Source organism: Symphalangus syndactylus, chromosome 6 (genome assembly GCF_028878055.3).
Source record: "Symphalangus syndactylus isolate Jambi chromosome 6, NHGRI_mSymSyn1-v2.1_pri, whole genome shotgun sequence".
NCBI lineage: Eukaryota > Metazoa > Chordata > Mammalia > Primates > Hylobatidae > Symphalangus > Symphalangus syndactylus.
The window spans coordinates 136,237,042-136,255,498 of record NC_072428.2 but is presented as its reverse complement, the minus strand read 5'-3'; the positions used below and the strand labels follow the sequence as shown (position 1 = coordinate 136,255,498).

The window sequence follows — 18,457 nt, the reverse complement described above, 5'->3', positions numbered from 1 at the left end:
CCTGGCTTTCCTACTGAAAGACTAGAAATGTGGTATATATTTGACAGAAGGCATTTGCTGAACCTTGATAAAAATCCTAGACTTCTAATCCTGGGCAAGATTTCCTAGTAGATGTTTCGTATATGTTGTCACAACTCATTGCTAGAGGAATTAAGTGTGTCCCGTCTGACTCTAGTAGAAGAACTTTCTTGGAAGGTTGCACTGAGTTTTCTCTGGATGTGGCTTTTCTCTTTGCTGATCTTGCTTTGTATCCTTTTGCTGTAATCAATCATAGCCATTAGTTCGGCTATGTGCAGAATCCTGTGAGTTTTAGTGAATTACAGAAAATGGGCCAGGGGGAGTTTGAAGATCTCAAAAGTATAGTTCAATTCAACTTTATTGAGAATTCGAGGCAGATAAATCCCACTGAGTACAGCTGTTCCATCATTTTAGATTAATTTTGACATTGAATGTCTTCATTTTACCACCGTAAATTCGGAGCATTATGAAATTTCCCCCAAGTTCTCCTTGAGGATATTATGAAAAAAAACTAACAGTTACTAAATATTTTGAGTGGTTCAGACATATTATCTCATTTAATATTCTGAAGAATTAATTGAGGAGGGTCACATCATTTCTCCAGCACGCCTATGACAAAAAGCTCAGAAACATCGCAGAAATTGAGTAACGTGATACATTTCATAGCCCTATTATCTGAATTTAAGATTTATCTGACCTTAAAGCCTATCTTCTTATTATATTGTGTAATTTTTCCTGAAAATTAAAAAAGAAAAGATCTACCTTCTGATATATTCTAGAAACGTTTGCTATAACTGTTTTTATGAATTTAAGTGCTGCTGAGCAAAATAAATGCTTAGTGTAAAGGAATGCCATGCCTAGAAGACCCACTTGGAGACACAAAGAGGCCAATCCGCATGACGTAGAGCATTTGGACAAGGCTTCTGGACATTCTCCTCATATGTTACTGTCACTAGTTTTCCCCTTTGGGGAGCAGAAAATCAGGTGGGTGCTAAAAATTGGAGCACAAATATCCTGTCTTTATCAGTGAGGTACTCAAGATGGAAGAGTAGGAATCAATCATTAATCTCTCTAACCCTTTTTTCCTTGCACACACACTTCTAAAACTTCTGACATTTTCTTCTATGGCTTTTATCTGCACTTCTTTTCTCCAATTAATGATAATGTTATATCCATTAATCATAAAATTCTTGAGGGGAAGAACTGTAATATTCATTTTCAGAAAAATAAATATGAAAAAAACAGCTAAGGAAACAAAAAATCTACTCATGATCTCTACCGTAATTATAATACACACTACTTAAAAGACACAAAGTTCAAAATGTTATTTTACATATGACTATTCTTCCTTCCCAAGAGAGAACAAACAAAGAAATGAAAATTGGAACTATAATAAGAAAAGTTGCACAAGAGATAAAAGGACTGGAAAGAAAAGAATGTAAAATAAAATGAGAATAGAAAATACATATGAAAAGATGGTTAACTACAAGAATTAAATAACTAGCATTAGGTACATTTTGCAAGAGTCCAGAAAATAATTTTAGTAGTGCTGTAACAGTATTTTCTTCATAGAAAATACAGAGAGCTGAAGATAGAAAATGTCTTCATCTTGACTTTGATTTATATTTCATCCCTTTTATCTTATGATGCACTACATATAACTCCAATAAGGCATATTTTAATTAATTTTTTGCTAAAGTATAAGTAAACTAGCTTCTCTTTTGAATGGGCAGACTATCACTGCCTTAAAAATTAAGCATTTGTGAGCCTTGTGATAGTTCATGTCAGCAATTCCAGCACTTTGGGATTCCAAGGCGGGCAGATTGCTTGAGCCCCAGGAGTTCAAAACTAGCCTGGGCAATGTAGAAAGACCTTGTCTCTAGCAAAATCAATAAATTAATTAATTTAAAAATATAAAAATAAACAGAACATTGGTATTAATGGATATTTTGTGTTGTGTGCTACAAGGCAATTTACTCTTATAAATTTTCTTGCTTTGAGCATTTGATAAAGAGCGTTTCAAATAGAGATGAAAAATGTCAAATGGGAAAAACAAAACGTGGTCTTCCAGGTAACACAGGGAATTTTTTTCAGTTATGAAAATGCCAAAATAGCCTAAGCAACTTATTTGAAGGTAGAAAATAAAGACCACACACAGAATTGTGACTTAAATGGCTGACTTTATATACATATATATATATATTCTTATGTATATGTTCTTATATATATGTATTCTTACATGGGAATGAGAAGATACATGTATAAGAATGTTTATTGCAATGTTTTCTATAATAAATATCATATAAAGTATCCTCCATAGGTACAATGTACACTACTCAGGTGACAGGTGCACTAAAATCTCAGAATTTACAACCATAAAATTCATGCATGTAACAAGAACCCCTTGTATCCCAAAAGCTGTTGAGATAAAAATTAATTTAAAAAAATAATAAATAATACAGTTGATGTGAAAATACTAAAAAAAAATTCTCCATAGGGAAATGATGCATTGGTACCACTTTGGTTGAATAGAATGCTGTAGACCTCTGTGTGCTGATATAAAAAGATCTTAAAGTTGTACTCTTCAGTGAAACAAGCATCTATAATATATAGAAAAATCCAATGTGTAAAAAAAAAATCTGTCTATATTTGTTTATACATAAATTCATGTTTATGAGTATATAATTGGGAAATTTTGTAAGATACAAAGGTAATTAATGATTTAGTTACTTCTATGAAAGAGCCTAGGTCTCTGGAGTAGAAAGAAGACTCAGTATATGTTATCTTATATATGTCTTTGATATATTCTATGGTTCTAGCATATTCACTTTCATCTATATTGTAATAAATGTGGATTTGACTTTTAATACATCTAGATATTTGCAATATTCTGAAAACTGCTTATTAATTGATAATTATAAATATTTAGATCATTAACTTTAAATGAAAAAATATGTAGATGTCTAATAGTTCAATGACTATTTAAACATTTAAATGATTATTTTCTGAATTACATTTGCACCTGCATTTTCTACCTGTTGTAAAATTCAATTTTTATTTGAAATCAATCACATTCTCCATAAAACTTTCTGTGTATATACACATTAATATTATTCTAACTAATCATTATAACCAGTAATAGATTAGAAGTTAGTTAAGCAGGAGCCTAGGGACTTTCATTTACATTTTTCACATCTAGCATTATGCTTCATTATTTCTGTATACATTTAAATAAAACAAATGATAGCCAACTTGATGCTATAGTAATAGTTTAATCTAATTCTATGTCAATAACATGGTATACATAGTTGTTAATGGAGAAATGTGGTCAATATCAAAATAAATTCCATTATATGGTTTCATCATTTTAAGAGGAGATGTAACAGATGACAAATCTTATGGTATTTCTATAAACTCAAAAATTTTTAGCTCAGTTGTACTCTTCCTGACATCATACCTTTTTGTACTCTATACCTGTGATTGTCCTTTCACTCTGAAGTTCATTTTTCCTAATAAATCCCTCCTATAAATGCAGAAAATCTTTGCATAGTAAAGTGGATATGTTATCATAAACAGCTAGAATGTGACTATCAGGGCATTCTGAACAGTCCAGTGTGAAAGCTTGCATAACTTTTGTTTCTTTCTTCATTCCTTAATCCCCAAAGATAGATCTGAGTGCCTACAAATTGCTACTAACATCACTTGATCAATAATGAAACAATGAAAACGTTACAATTCCTACGTTCATGACGTGTCTTATGTAACCCAATGGAATTATTGTAATATCATGAATACATTACATACTTTTTAAGCCTCAGGAAAATGAATCAGACAGCTTTAGCATCTCTCTGTCAATACAAACATTCAATGGAAAAATAGACATCCACCTATAAGGACTGTTGTAGAGAAGACTTTATTTTGGGGTGAGACAGTGGACAACAAAGACCATATCTAACTGTCTTCTGTTTGCAGGTGTGCTGCCATACCTAGTTTATTACCCACACATTAATATTGCCAGAAAACCTATTAGAAATATTTTCATCTCAATAATAGAATCTTAAAACTTAGACTGACAAATTTTAAAAATACTACTTCACTATTGCACCTGTCTCCAATGATCTCATAAAGATGGGCAAGACTCAAGGAATAAGATATTTTACAGCAGGCAGTGACGGGGGAGATAGAGACTTTGTTCATTAAAAGAAGCACTTGCAAAAGGAAATCAGGTCCTTTTAAGTCACAGAATAAGTTTATTCGAGACTCTCAAGCTTGAAGGTGAGATTCCAATAGCTGAGCTCTAGTCAAATTGCCTGGGTTTTTTAACCAATTCTAAGTTACCTGTATAAGTTAAAATCAGCACATGGAGTAAAGTACTGACAACTGCTTCATTTTCCTTTTCTTCATGTCTACAAATATTTCTCAGATGCCTCTGGGCTACAGGAAGCTATGAAAAAGTTATTCAACGAACTCCGTTTCTTCTCTTCCTAGAGGGTGGCCCAAAGGGAAAACAGTTCTGTCAATAAAGTATTTCCTTTTTTTATATAGAGAGACTTTTGCAGGCCTTATTTGTATACAGGGTATAAAAAGTTCTCTACATTATTTTCTTAAATCCATCTAATGTTTTGACAATACCATGACAATGTTTACATTCAGATTTCCAGAGATACCATAGTAGTTAGAGGCATAAAATATGTAGGCTTCAGTTATCTTTCAAAGAAGTTCAGTGTTCAAAATAACTGCGGGCAACCTGGTGGCAGGAATGTAAACACTGCAATATTTGTGTCTTCTGGATAGAAGCCGTATTAACAGGGGTGAGATGATACCTGTTTTTAATTTTGATTTGCATTTTTCTGATGAAGAATGTTGTTGAGCGCCTTTTCATATCTTTGCCATTTGTACGTCTTCTTTTGAAAAATGTCTATTCAACTCTTTTGCCCATTTACTGTTGAATTTTTTTAATTAAATAATATAAAAAGAAGATATTTCTGGTCACTTTTCTTGTCCTCTGATAAAAACTGGAATTAAAATGGCCAATCCACATAGTTATGAAACCTTTATTAGTTCCCTCAGGCTTCCATAAAGAAGTACCGCAAACTGGGTGGCTTACACAACAAAAATTTATTGTCCTACATTCCAAAGGTGATATGGTTTGGCTGTGTCCCCACCCAAATCTCATCTTGAATTGTAGTTCCCATAATTCCCACGTGTTGTGGGAGGGACCTGGTGGGAGATAATTGAATAATGAGGGCAGTTTCCCCCATACTGTTCTCATGGTAGTTAATAAGTCTTAGAAGATCTGATGGATTTATAAGAGGTTTCTCCTTTTGCTTAGCTTTCATTAGCTCTTGTTTGCTGGCATGTAAGATGCGCCTTTCACCTTCCACCATGATTGTGAGGCCTTCCTAGCCATGTGGAAGTGTGAGTCTATTGAACCTCTTTTTCTTTATTAAAAAATCATTTTCTTTATAGAAAAATGAAGACATACCCCAATCTCGGGTATGACTTTATTAGCAGTGTGAAAATGGACAAATACAAAAGGCTAGAAGTGCAAAATCAAGGCGTCAACAAGGCTGGTTCCTTTGACTACTGTGAAGGAGAATATTTCTATGCCTCTCTTCTAATGTCTGGTAGTTATAGGCATTGCTTGGCTTGTTGATGGCCATCTTGTCCCTGTCTTCACTCGTCTTCCTTCTGTACATGTCAGCCTCTGTGTCATTAGGATTAACCCTAATGACCTCATCTCAAATTGATCATTTGTAAAGACTTAGTGCTTCAACTTCTTTCAGGAGGACACAATTCAAATCATAACAATATTTTGCAGAGGATATGATAGTATTTAATATAACACTGGTTTCCTGGGGTTACAGGTGAGAGAACGAAGAGTACTGAAGAAGGATTTCCCTGTATATATTTTAGAGTATTTGAATAGTTAATAATGAAAAAATAAATATGCATTATGTACTAATTTAAGAAAATTAACCAGCCAAAAAGTTGCAGAATTTTGTATTTTCTCTTTTAAAAACTATTTAGAAAATACATAGAAAAAGGTAAAGCCAACAGTTGATAGTAATTCCCTCTGGGGAAACTTTGCAAAAGAAGTACAGAGAGATTTCATCTTTTATTCATTTTTCTACCTTTTCTATTTAAAAATATTAATCATTTAATTTCATAATTTAAAAATTATCTTAGAGATCCTCACTGGGGTTAAGGGAGGTTAAGTAGGTGCTGGGATGTGCCCCGAAACTTAATTTGTGGCCCAGTGAAACAGAGTTATGCAAGTCAGAGAACTCCAGGCTGAGACCATTCATGCACACAGAACTCAGGGCTTTGGCCCCTAGCTGAAAACTGTGATGAGTTTCATCGTCATTTAAAACAGGTAAGTCACATCTTCTTCTTCCCTTTCACAGATGAGGAAGACTAAGAAGTTAAATCACAGTGAAAAATGGGACCAAATGGTCACTCCAGCTGTCCATGTGTTTGTGTGATTTCACACGGCCTGTTTCTCTAACTCATTCTCTTGTTTGTGCCTTTTCTATATCCCCCAACTGGAAGGTAAGCACTTCAAGAATAGTGCCTTGTGCATCTGGTAAACCATGGCACCTGACAGCCTAGTGTGGCATTTGGTGCCTCATACGCACTCAACATATATATGTTAAATGAATGAATAAGTGAAAACTTTCTGGTGAGGATGTTTATGATTTATCTGACAACAAGAGCCCGGTAGCTAATTAATAACTACATAGTATATGTAAGTATATATAACTTTATATACTAAATCACCTGTTGAAACTACTTTCAGACTCCAGATCTTATTATTTTAGCTAATCATGAATTTTGAACACATATCTTTTATGCCAACACCAAAACACAGAACATTTTAAAACTATGAAGTTAGTAAGAGATGATTAAAAACTATCACAGATTATCTTGCTAATAGCTACAAAAAAAGAAAAACAGAAGATAACTCCAATGGTAAGTAAACAGTCTATATTTGACTTCAGACCAAGATCTAAAGTTGTCTTCATGTTTAACTTGGGTCTGCTTTAGAATTCCAATTTAATCACAAATGGTGGCATAAACATGCTGCTTTTGAGAGCTCTTCTCACCAGAGAGGTACTTAGCATGCAAATCTAAGACATAAATTTAGTTTACAAATGGCATGCAACAAAGATTGCTGCTACATCTTATTCTCTAGTCACAATAGATGTGAAAAAGATAACTAGTTAGTGAAATAACTATAATTCAAGTAGAAAACTGACATAAAGTCTCATAAGCTTTGCCAAGTAGCTTTACTTTTGACAGTACAGAGCTCTTTCTACAGATATATCTTTTGGTTCAGTGACAGTTTTACTAGAATAAAGGATGGACAAGAATTAAAGTGCCTTAGGGTAGTTAAATATGTACAGACATAGTTAAGAATTCTTTCTCTTCTGCTGTCCCCTAATTTCTATCAAATGTCAAATGTATTGTATACATGGAGAGTGAGTCCACAGCATAATATTTTAGGATAGAATCCAAGTTGTCCTCACTCAGCATTTCTAAAATCAGGGGATAGAAGATCACATAATATTTAAGAAATCATCAGTCTTCTCACTTGGGGAATTTTTTGAGTTGTGCATTATTGTATTCTATTTTTAGTGCATAGATGCTATGCATTTTAAAAAGATGGTGAAATTGGGTAATTGATTCATCTTTGCACTCACACCAAATATAAGTGGTAAATGAAATGTGATCAGAACTTAAAGTAGATGATAGTTGAAATGCACTAGACAGATAGTCATTTCCAGATAAAAGGAACTCTGATAAGCAGAGTTAACCACAATTAGCCACCAGAGGAAAACCACAGAGCTCCGAGAAGTCCTTTTGCCTCTGTAAGATTTTATGGCTTTAAATGGAAGGGTTAGAAGGGTCTTTCTTTAGATAATAAGCTGCGTATTTTTAAAAAATTAAATTAGAAATAAAATGTGCATGTGCCAGGTGTGGTGGCACGCACCTCTAGTTGCAGCTACTCAGGAGGCTGAGAGAAGGACTGCTTGGGCCTGGGAGCTCCTGGCTATACTGTGCCATGCTGATCGCCTGTCTGCACTATTTGGCATCAGTGTGCTGACCTCTCAGGAGCTGTGTATAATGTGGTTGCAAACGAGGCGAACTGACCCAGGTCGGAAATGGAGCAGGTCAAAATGTGGATGTATATCCTTAACATTTATATTCTTAGCATTTTATATTATAGATATATGTATATAATGTGTATATATATATCTAACATTTAGTGTTGACAATACAATAACATTACCAAATTTTGAAAACTTGGGCTGTGCTGTCTGATCAACTCATCTTATTTTTCATTTCACATGCAATGAAATGAAGGCCAGTTGGAATCTTATACATAAAAAGTTATGAAGTTATCCATTTTCACGCAATAATAAATAGAGATGTAAGGAATATTCTTCTGTGGTTACTTTGTAATTAACTCAAATATTTTTGATGTTACTTTGAATATATATCCTTTAATTTATAAACTATCACAAAATATCTATTCTTTAAAATACAATTGGATAAAGAGAGCCTTGGAATTATGAAATTATTGATGTGAATGAACAGACATTGTTTTCAACTGAAAGACAATTTATATTGACTTCCTAAGAAATGAAAACAATTTGATTTTATAGTTGTAGAATTTTCCCTCATTTTACATATATAAATATCATTTGTAATTTTTTAAATTTATTGAAAATACCAGGAAAACTGGCATTAAAATAAGGAATAGCATGACTTTGATTGGTTGCAAATTTTTTTAAAATTTTTTTTAAACTTATAAGGAAGATAAGATCTAGAGATTTTACTATGATTCTAAAGTGGAAACTGTCTTAATTACAGGTTTCTTAAACTATGTGGGTCAAATATAATAGATACATCTAATGGAAATCAGAATGAGTTGCATTATGCCAACAGTTAAAATTTTCAAAGAGTTCATTGAGCATTACACTTAATTTTTCTTTTGGCAATAAAAGCCAATACAGTGTATTTTTACTAGCTGTACTATTTTTGTAAATACACATAAAGATTTTTTGAAGTAAATTATTTTGAAGTAAACACACAATGTGTTTGAAATTAATTCCTAGTATTAATTTAGGATTAATTATTAGGAATTAATTATTAGGAATTAATAATTAATTCCTAATATTAATTAATATTAATATTAATATTAATTAACACAACCTAGCTTAATCAAAACGAGTACATTTTAAAGTTGGCAATAACAGAAAAACACAGATAAGGAGTATTCATTTCAAAATTCACTGCTCTTCTTCCTCCAGGAAAGCGATCATTGTGTGTACATGTGTGTGTATGTGTGTGTGTGGTGTAGTGTGTGTGTGTGTTTCTCCCTGATGCTGAGTGCTCACCGTGGCAGTTAATTTCTTCATGGACTGTGGTGCTTTGCTCCTTATGAATTGAAGCTGTCAATTGTGATTTTTCCAGTTGAAGCACTGTTACAAGCTAACATGCTTCACTAGGCACACAAAACTTGCACTATTAACCGATGGCATTCTGCCCTTCCCTGCCAAGGCTTCCTAAGTTACTTTTTACAAGTATTAGTCATTATAGAATACTTTGAAATATTTCCAAATAACACTCCTTTTTTCCACTCTATTCCCCCCAAAAGAGACTGTACTTACTTTATTCTCTTTCAAATAGTATTTAGCAGCAGAATAAAGGCTTTTAAACACACCCCTTTATGCCAAAAGTGGACCTTTCTCTCAAGCCTGTTATTCCACTCCCAGGTACTGGCAAGTGTTTTCTAGTTTTTGTGGTTGCGAACATCATGGGTGCATACCAGGCTTAAGCGAGCTCATCAGAGAGACCACCTACTTCCAAACCCCACATTTTTGCCACAATACCCCACAAGTGACCCCCATCCTAGTCTTTTTCCAAACCCCTTCAGTCACCCCTTACAGATCTATAGGAGTAGGAACTCGAAATAACAATAGGATGAGGCCAGAAAACAAATGAGTGAAGCTCGGGGATAACGCAGTAGGCAGCTGCCAGGACTATGGAGAAATAGTCTCCCCTGACTCAGGGTAGTAGCAACTATCACCTTCCAGATGACGGCTGCTGCTGGGGAAGGCAGCAGGTCTAGTCTTGCAAGACCTTCAGATTTCTCAAGAGAAGCTACAAGCTCTGGATACTCATGGGGCACTTCTCAACTTCTAAAAGCAGAAACACAGCAAAATATAATTTAAAACAATCCTGTGTGGGCTAAGTAAAACATGTATCTGTAATCTCGATTTGATCAGCAAAATCGCAGAGTTGACACCACCCTCTTCTTCCAATTCTTTAAGCAGCTAGAACACTGCTTCATATTTAGTTGATAACCACTAAGAATCACGAATAAATTTACAAAACCTATACATGCATGTAAATATACGCATATAAAATAGAAACGTGTGTATATACACATAGATGCACAGGTTTGCCCTTGTGTTTCAAACCTTGCTGTTTACGGAAACATAAGACAGGCAAGTTTTATGGTTAACATAGTTCACATGTCCAGCTTTTCTCTGAAGACATAATTAAGTTTTCTTGTATCAATTTTTAACAACTTGACAAACTGTAAAGGAGGCCACAAAATATCTGGTCTATGAGGTCATTAATACTCTAATACTTCCACTAATGCTGAGAGGAGTGGATGAACACAGCTTCACCAGGAATGATCTTATAAGCTCAACTTTTAAAAAAGAAAAAAAGAAAAGAAAAATATAGGTAGAAAGTGTTATCCCTTTAAAGGTTTATTTTGCAAGTCCCCCTTATCTCTGCCCCACTCAGGAAAATTGAGTGTAATTCATTTGAGTAGCTGAAATCTCATATGCAACACAAATGCAGAAGAGTATGAGAAGCAGGAGCAGGAGAAAGAGAGAAACAGGAAGAGAGAGATAAGGAAGAAGAAGAAGGAGAAGAAAAAGGAAGAAAAGGAGAACAAGGAAGATGAGGCAGAGGATGAAAAATTAAAATGTGATGAAATCAGATCAGATGTGTAATTGTTTTGAGACTGAAGCTATTTTCAACCTGCCCGGATGAGCTGCAGCTTTGTTTACATTGTTCTTTGGCTACAAATAGAAAATAACCTATTTCTAGCTATGTGTGGTGTTTCCTTACTCAGCTTTTTACTTTGTTTTCCTCAAAAACACCTAAACTCCTTTATTTCCTTTTTGGGATCTTGGGACTTGCCCAAGAGCACCTCCACAGCAAGTTGCAAGTGGAACGTACAACCTGAAGTAGTGAAATACGATCCAAACAGGATTAAGCAAGTGGCCCTCCCGACGTGCGGACCCTCTTCTCTCGTGAGGCTGGACCATGCCTTTTGATCATTTTCTTTTCTGCATCTTTCTCATGTGTTAAGCACCAAGCTCAGCTAGTCAAGGGCCTTTTTCATTTAAAATACTAGAGAAGTCCCATTTCTTTACCACTATGTGGCTGCATTTTGCTGCTTTTGCATTACTTACAATAAAAATTGTTCTTTTGTTTTTTGCTCTCCAGCCCAGTTTGTGTAACTGTAATAGCCTGATGCACCATCAATCAGCCATATTTTGTGGTCTACTCTAACTGAGGGGGTCTTCATTTTCATATGATTGGAATTTAAAAGTCTATCTGATGAGGTATTAAAAAAGTATCCATTTTCATGAGGCACAGATAAAAGTGAAGCAGTCATCCCAGGATTTTAGGTTTACTCTATGACTAAACTGAAACCCTTCATATTAAAGCTTTCAAATTTTACAGTGGTGTTTGAGGGGCCACAGAAAATTTGCCAGCTTTCTAAACTGCCAAACTCTACTTCTATGTCAGTTGAATGTAACTAGTGAAGTAATTCGAAGCAAGATATCACAGCGACTTACAGCTCCGCCTCATAGATAAGGCACCACAACTTTAATATGCACCTAAAAGAAATTGCTGCAGTAACTTTAAGCTTCCCTACCAGGCATCTTTAGCACTATGGAGGCAAGAATGCTACATAAATCTCACAAGTGATAGAACGGACACATGGCCTGAGTAGATATTATTCACAGTGGAAAGGCAGTCACATATGTGCCCTGAAAAAACATCATCTAAGTCTTGTTCTGGATTCTCTGAACTGATTTGACTAAATTAATTCAAACAAGGAATTTCTTTCCCTGAGACTCTTATCTTGTCTCTAGCCCCAAATTAATAAGAAGAATAACAAAGTACATCCACAAACCAAATCTTTCTTTTATTGGAAACATCTTTGCAGACATTTATACACAGGCATTTTGTCTGATTTACAGATAAGAACATTGCAGCTGTGAAGTGTGTGGTGACTTCATTACTCGTTTGGCCAGGTCCCCGGCTCCTGGTCAACAGGAGCCGAACTGCAGGGCTCCAGGGGGAAGGTGGCTGCTTTGTTCTATTCTCACACAAACATTTCAAAATAACAATGTTGGCCAGGCGCGGTGGCTCACTCCTGTACTCCCAGCACCTTGGGAGGCCAAGGTGGGTGGATCACTTGAGGTCAGGAGATCGAGACCAGCCTGACCAACATGGTGAAACCTCATCCCTACTAAAAATACAAAAATTAGCTGGATGTGGTAATGCATGCCTCTAATCCCAGCTACTCGGGAGGTTGAGGCAGGAGAATCACTTGAACCAGGGAGGCGGAGGTTGCAGTGAGCTGAGATCGTGCCATTGCACTCAGCCTGGGCAACAGAGAGAGACTGTATCTCAAAAAAAAAGTAAATAAATAAATAAATGAAATGAAATAAAAATAAAAATGTTGAGCATGTTCCAAATACATTATAAAATGACATGCCAATCTCTTTAAAACTGACTTTATATTATACCACCCTTTATATGTAGCAAGTTAACATATGTTAATTAACATTACCTCACCTACTTACCATATTTTCTTGTGGTGAGAACATTTAAAATCTACTCTATTAGCCGGGCACAGTGGCTCTCACCTGTAATCCCAGCTCTTTGGGAGGCCGAGGCAGGCGGATCACAAGGTCAGGAGTTCGAGACCAGCCTGACCAACATGGTGAAACCCTGTCTCTACTAAAAACACAAAAATTAGTCAGGAGTGGTGGCTGCATGCCTGTGATCCCAGCTACTCAGTAGGCTGAAGCAGGAGAATTGCTTGAACCCGGGAAGCAGAAGTTGTAGTGAGCCGAGATCGTGCCACTGCACTGCAGCCTGGGCAACGGAGCGAGACTCCATCTCAAAAAAAAAAAAAAATCTATTCTACTCACAGTTTTCAAGTTTATAGTATATTGTTACTAACTATAGTCACTGTGATGTATAATAAATGTCTTGAACTTATTTCCAGGTTCATTGCATTTTTCACAATAGCCTAGATATAGAATCATCCTAAGTGTCTTTCAGCAGACGAATGGAGAAAGAGATTTTGGTATTTATACCATGGAATAGTATTCAGCCTTAAAAGAAGGAAATCCTGTCATTTGCAAACACATGAATAAACCTGAAGGTCATTATGTTGTGTGAAGTAAGCCAGGCACAGAAAGACAAACACCACACTATCTCACTTATCTATGGAATCTAAAGAAGTTGAACTCAGAGAAGCAGAGACTAGAATGGTGATTTTTTGGAGCTGGGGAGTAGAGGGATTGGGGAGATGTTGGTCAAGGAAACAAAATTTCACAAAGATAAAAATTAATATCTTATGAGAACACGTGGGCACATAAAGGCATACACCACACACTCAGGTCTGTCAGAGGGCAGAGGGCAGAAGGAAAGACAGGATCAGGAAAAATAACTGTTACTAGGCTTAACACTGGGTGATGAAATAGTCTGTACGACAAACTCCCATGACACAAGTTTACCTATATAACAAGCCTGCACGTGTCCCCTTGAATTTAAAATAAAAGTCAAAAAAATGGTATCTATAGATAAAGTGTCCCTTAAGGGTTCCAATAATATCCACTTAATTGATATTAGTGATTACTGATGTTTGCTTATGTTTCTGTAGGGCAGAGGTCAGCAAATATTTTCTGTAAATAGCAAGATAGTAAATATTTTAAACTTTGTGGCCATAGAGGCTCTGTCATAACTACCAGTTTTTCCCATGTAGCATGAAAGCAGCCAGAGACAAGGGTACATAATTGGGTATGGCTGGGTTCCAATAAAACTTTATTTACAAAAATAAAAGGTTGAAAGAATTTAGCTCACAGGCAGTAATTTGCCCAAACTTGCTCTAGGGAATGGCATTCATGATGAGACATCAACATCATTCTGAATATTAGCATCAAAATAAAAATGGGGAAGTCCAGAGTAGAGACAAGAGAGAAAAATGAGAGTAGTTGGAATAGACACTTCACTGCACATATACCAGGTCCTTGATTGTTAGGTTCTGTCCAGCCCCAACTTTCTCACTTATGGGGTGTTCTAAGTAATCATTACAGAGCACAGGCGACACACAGAAAGACCAAGTCAGAAGGACCTTGAAAGTCATTGCATCCACCCCACTGCCCTGCTTTCATACTACTGAGACCTTGAAGTGGTAAATGTCAAGGATGTAAAGAATTTGGAACTATAATTTCTGGTGCATTACTATTTCTTCTCTATCAGCCCGACCTAGGTGGTTTTCAAAGAGTGGTTTTTGTAAAAGCTTTGTATTAGGAATAAAAAATCTTCGTGGAAGGGTAGAAAGCCTTTGGGGAGGAGGATGCAGTGATTAATCTTGAATATAAGCATGATTTTACCTTTGGGAAGGTGAGAAAATTTTAAAAGCTAACAAATTTAACATTTAAATATTCTTATTATGACCCAATTTTTGTGATAGATGTCTTATATATCATTTATTTATCATATTGACATATCTGACAGTTAAAGGACAATATGTTCAAAAATTCTAATTAGTTGAATGTTTTCTGCTTTACTTTTTGAATGATGTAATCACTTGCTTATCCTGTGCTATATGGATAAGCATTTCCAACTAATAAACATTTCTCGTGTATCTTTAAGACTAAAAAAAATACTTAATTGCTACTAAAACTCTATTTAAAATTTGTTTTCTTTTTAAGTGATTGGCTAGTTTTTACATGATTTCAAGTGGTTTGTTTTAAGCAATGGTTTTTATATCATAAGTTATAAAAGGTATAATCTTATTTGCCTCGCAAAATGACTTATACCTTTAGATATTTAATACTGTATTGATTTTTCTGGAGAAGAAACACTGATTGGCTCAAAATTAAAATAACATCTTGAATAACTTCATGGAATTTATTTACATTCCCCAAGTAGAGTTGTGATGCGCAACATAATTTATTTATCATGGGTAAGAAAATATGGAGTAAAATACAAAAATAAATTAAACACCTACAATATTCTAATTTGTAGGATCCTTGCAAGGATTATATGAGATTATTAGATATATAGTCATCATTGTGTCTATTCTCCAGATGAGAAGGCTGGGTTCTGAAGCTAAACTGACCAATGAAGGCATGTGAATTGGATATGGATTTGATTCCAGGCCCACATGAGTGCAAGCACCCTCTCTTTTCTTGACTCTATTAGTTGCTCACCTTCAAGGAAATTGCCAACATTTCTAAATTTGCCTTAAGAATTTAAAGAGGTCTCTGAGACAGTTCCTTTTGTGCTAATGAATGTGTAAGTGCTGCTTGTTGTGTACATTTTTTGCAACGAGTTTATTTTACTAAATCATCCTTAACTCAAGGAAAGAGAAGTCCTATTTTGATTAATGTATTCTGTTAATAGTAACTATAAAGTGCAACAGATTGCTTATTTTTAATGGTTAATTTTGTTTGAAGCAATTAATATGGTTCAACTTTTTATTTATCTGTTTCAAAAGATTTGTGTGACTTTTTCCAGATAAGATTGACCTTTGAACAACATGGGGGTTGTGGTTCTGACTCCCCATACAGCTGAAAATCTGAATGCAACTTTTGACTCTCCCAAAACTTAACTACTAATAGTCTACTGCTGGCCAGAAGCCTTACAGATTACTAACATTTTTATTTTATAAGCATTATGTACTGTATTATTACAATAACATAAGCTAAAACAAAGAAAATATTATTAAGAAAATAAGAAAAAAATATTTTCTATTCATTAAGTGAAAGTGGATCACCATAAAGGTCTTCATCCTTGTCATCTTCACATTAAGTAGACTGGGTAGGAGTGGAAAGGGGAGGGCTTGATCTTGCTGTCTCAGTGGTGGCAGAGGCAGAAGAAGATCAACATTAGAGTGAACCATGCAGTTCATAACCAGGTTGTTCAAGAGTCAACTTTATATTCAATGTTAATTGACCATGTGAAGTCACACGTTTCTGAGCTTCTGGGGAAATGGCAGTAGATGATTAGGAGGCAAATGAAGTTTCTGCATTGATGACTATCCCAGAAGCTTCTTGGAAGAGGTTGTCTACATTGGTTTTCTCTACCAGCTGAGTTCATTATCTGCAGTTCTCTCCTCAATCAAAGCTTGCATAGCCATGGCACACCAAAATGATTGCACAAGATTATAACTCACATTATAAATAGTAATACACTATAACAGTGAATTTAATGTGTCTAGTCTTAAGATATTTATATTTTGAGTTGGTAAAATTGTACATTTCATGAGACTTGAGTGTTTGCTCAGTATGGAACCAGCACAGTAGTAACAACATGACACCACCTACCAAATTATGTAATGATGATTCTCACTGTACTTATCTCCACATTTTTAATTACTTCACCATATTTAACTGATTATGCTTTTTCCACAAGACACAAAGCAACTAGAAATTAAGCATAAATACCAATTATTTTGGTATTCCTGGAAATAATAAATTTATTCATTTTGTCCTGACTCTTTGTAATGAAAACCTTAGACAAAATTAGAAAAGCACAGTTTTATTCTGTGTCTACTGTTGCTTCTTTCTATAGCCTTCTTCACATTACCGATGTCCTCTGCCGTCAAGTACCCAAGGCACTATTTTAGCATCCAATGCAGGCAAGCTATTGATCAAAACTATCATCCTATAATTTAGACCACGTTTACTTAGAAAGTGATATATGAAAATAAGGCCTAACTTTGTGAGAGCTTTTTTAAACACTTCTGACATAAATGATGCATTGAAAAACACACACTAGAATGATGAGAGCCTATGGAAGATGCCTTCACCTGGCTCTTTCCATATTCTATGCATGTGTAGCCACGACCCTTCAGATCTAAGGATGCTAGCCCTGAACCATTAGAGCAGCTGCTCTGGTTTTTTAGGTACCTTACTCTGATACAAAAGGTTCTGCGACGCTGACTCAAGGAAGTCCCCAGAGGAGGAGGTATAGTCCCCTCTGTGTGATGCCAGGTTCAGCCCAAGCCTGAAACCCCTTTGTCCTCCTAGCTGTTCTCCTCCACCTCCTCTTCTGACTCTTTGACTGGGTACTTCAACCATTAAGCCTTGCCAATATCTCAGTTTTTCTGCACATCCGCCTCTCAAGATCTCAGCTCCTTATTCTACGTGCTTTGATTTATTGTTTTAATAAACCACACAAGGAAGAAAGAAAAGTCCAGTTCTGTAACTATCCTAGAAAGGAATATATTAAGTGTCATGTTCAAAGATCCTCAACCATGTCTGAAGAGAAGCAGTTCACATGCCTTTTTAAATCATTGGTTTATCATTAAATGTGCATGTATGTTTTTAAAACCTAAGGAGGACCATGCAATAAAACATTTTGTTAAAAAACAAAATTTGTGGATTCTGATTTAAAAAGATATTTGCTAAACAGTGCCCTGTCCTAAGGTCACCACTGCATATTTATGAAGAGTCAGGAGATTTAAATATAGGCTATAGAGATGAGAGACAGACAGAGACCTTTCAAGTATATCTTAATTAGGAAGCATTTTTCTATTAGTATATAACTAAACATCCACTTAGCTCTGAACCTCTGGTCCACACTTTGACAATTAGTGCTGTCATTCTCAGTGACAGGAATTGTGATTTGCTCATTTAAATTTACTTTAAAATATCTAGTGGGTTGATCACTGTTTTCAGTCAATGGTTCCTTACAGAAACTGTCAAATACTCCTCCAACTACTCACTCATGCTTTAAATATTATTTGCTCCCAGTTGTCATCGTGACAAAAGAAGGTTATTTGAGGACTTCTTATATAAGTCTGATTCTACTGGCCTCATTCTGTCCTGAAAAGGCTAAACTTAATTTTTTTTTAACTCAGTAGGTGTAAATATGATTTGTATATCTTATTGTTAAATGTTAAAACGATTTCGTTGAAGGAATCAGATTAAAATCCTTGTAGAAACCTGTCCCGATAATTCTGAAGATTTGTCTCAAACACAAACTAAAAATCTGATTTTTCCAAGTATCAAAAAATTCACTAACCAGTTTAATTTGTCTTATCTGTTACGTATTTATCTTACTCATGTTCTCTCTGTATGTATAATTCTAGAAA

At 35.1% G+C, this 18,457-nt stretch overlaps 1 protein-coding gene across 2 annotated transcripts in view; it reads right to left on the bottom strand.

The window, feature by feature from the left end:
• The window catches only part of CNTNAP2 (contactin associated protein 2), a 2,323,962-nt gene that overhangs the window by 1,998,541 nt on the left and 306,964 nt on the right, over positions 1-18,457 (bottom strand). The window lies entirely within an intron of this gene.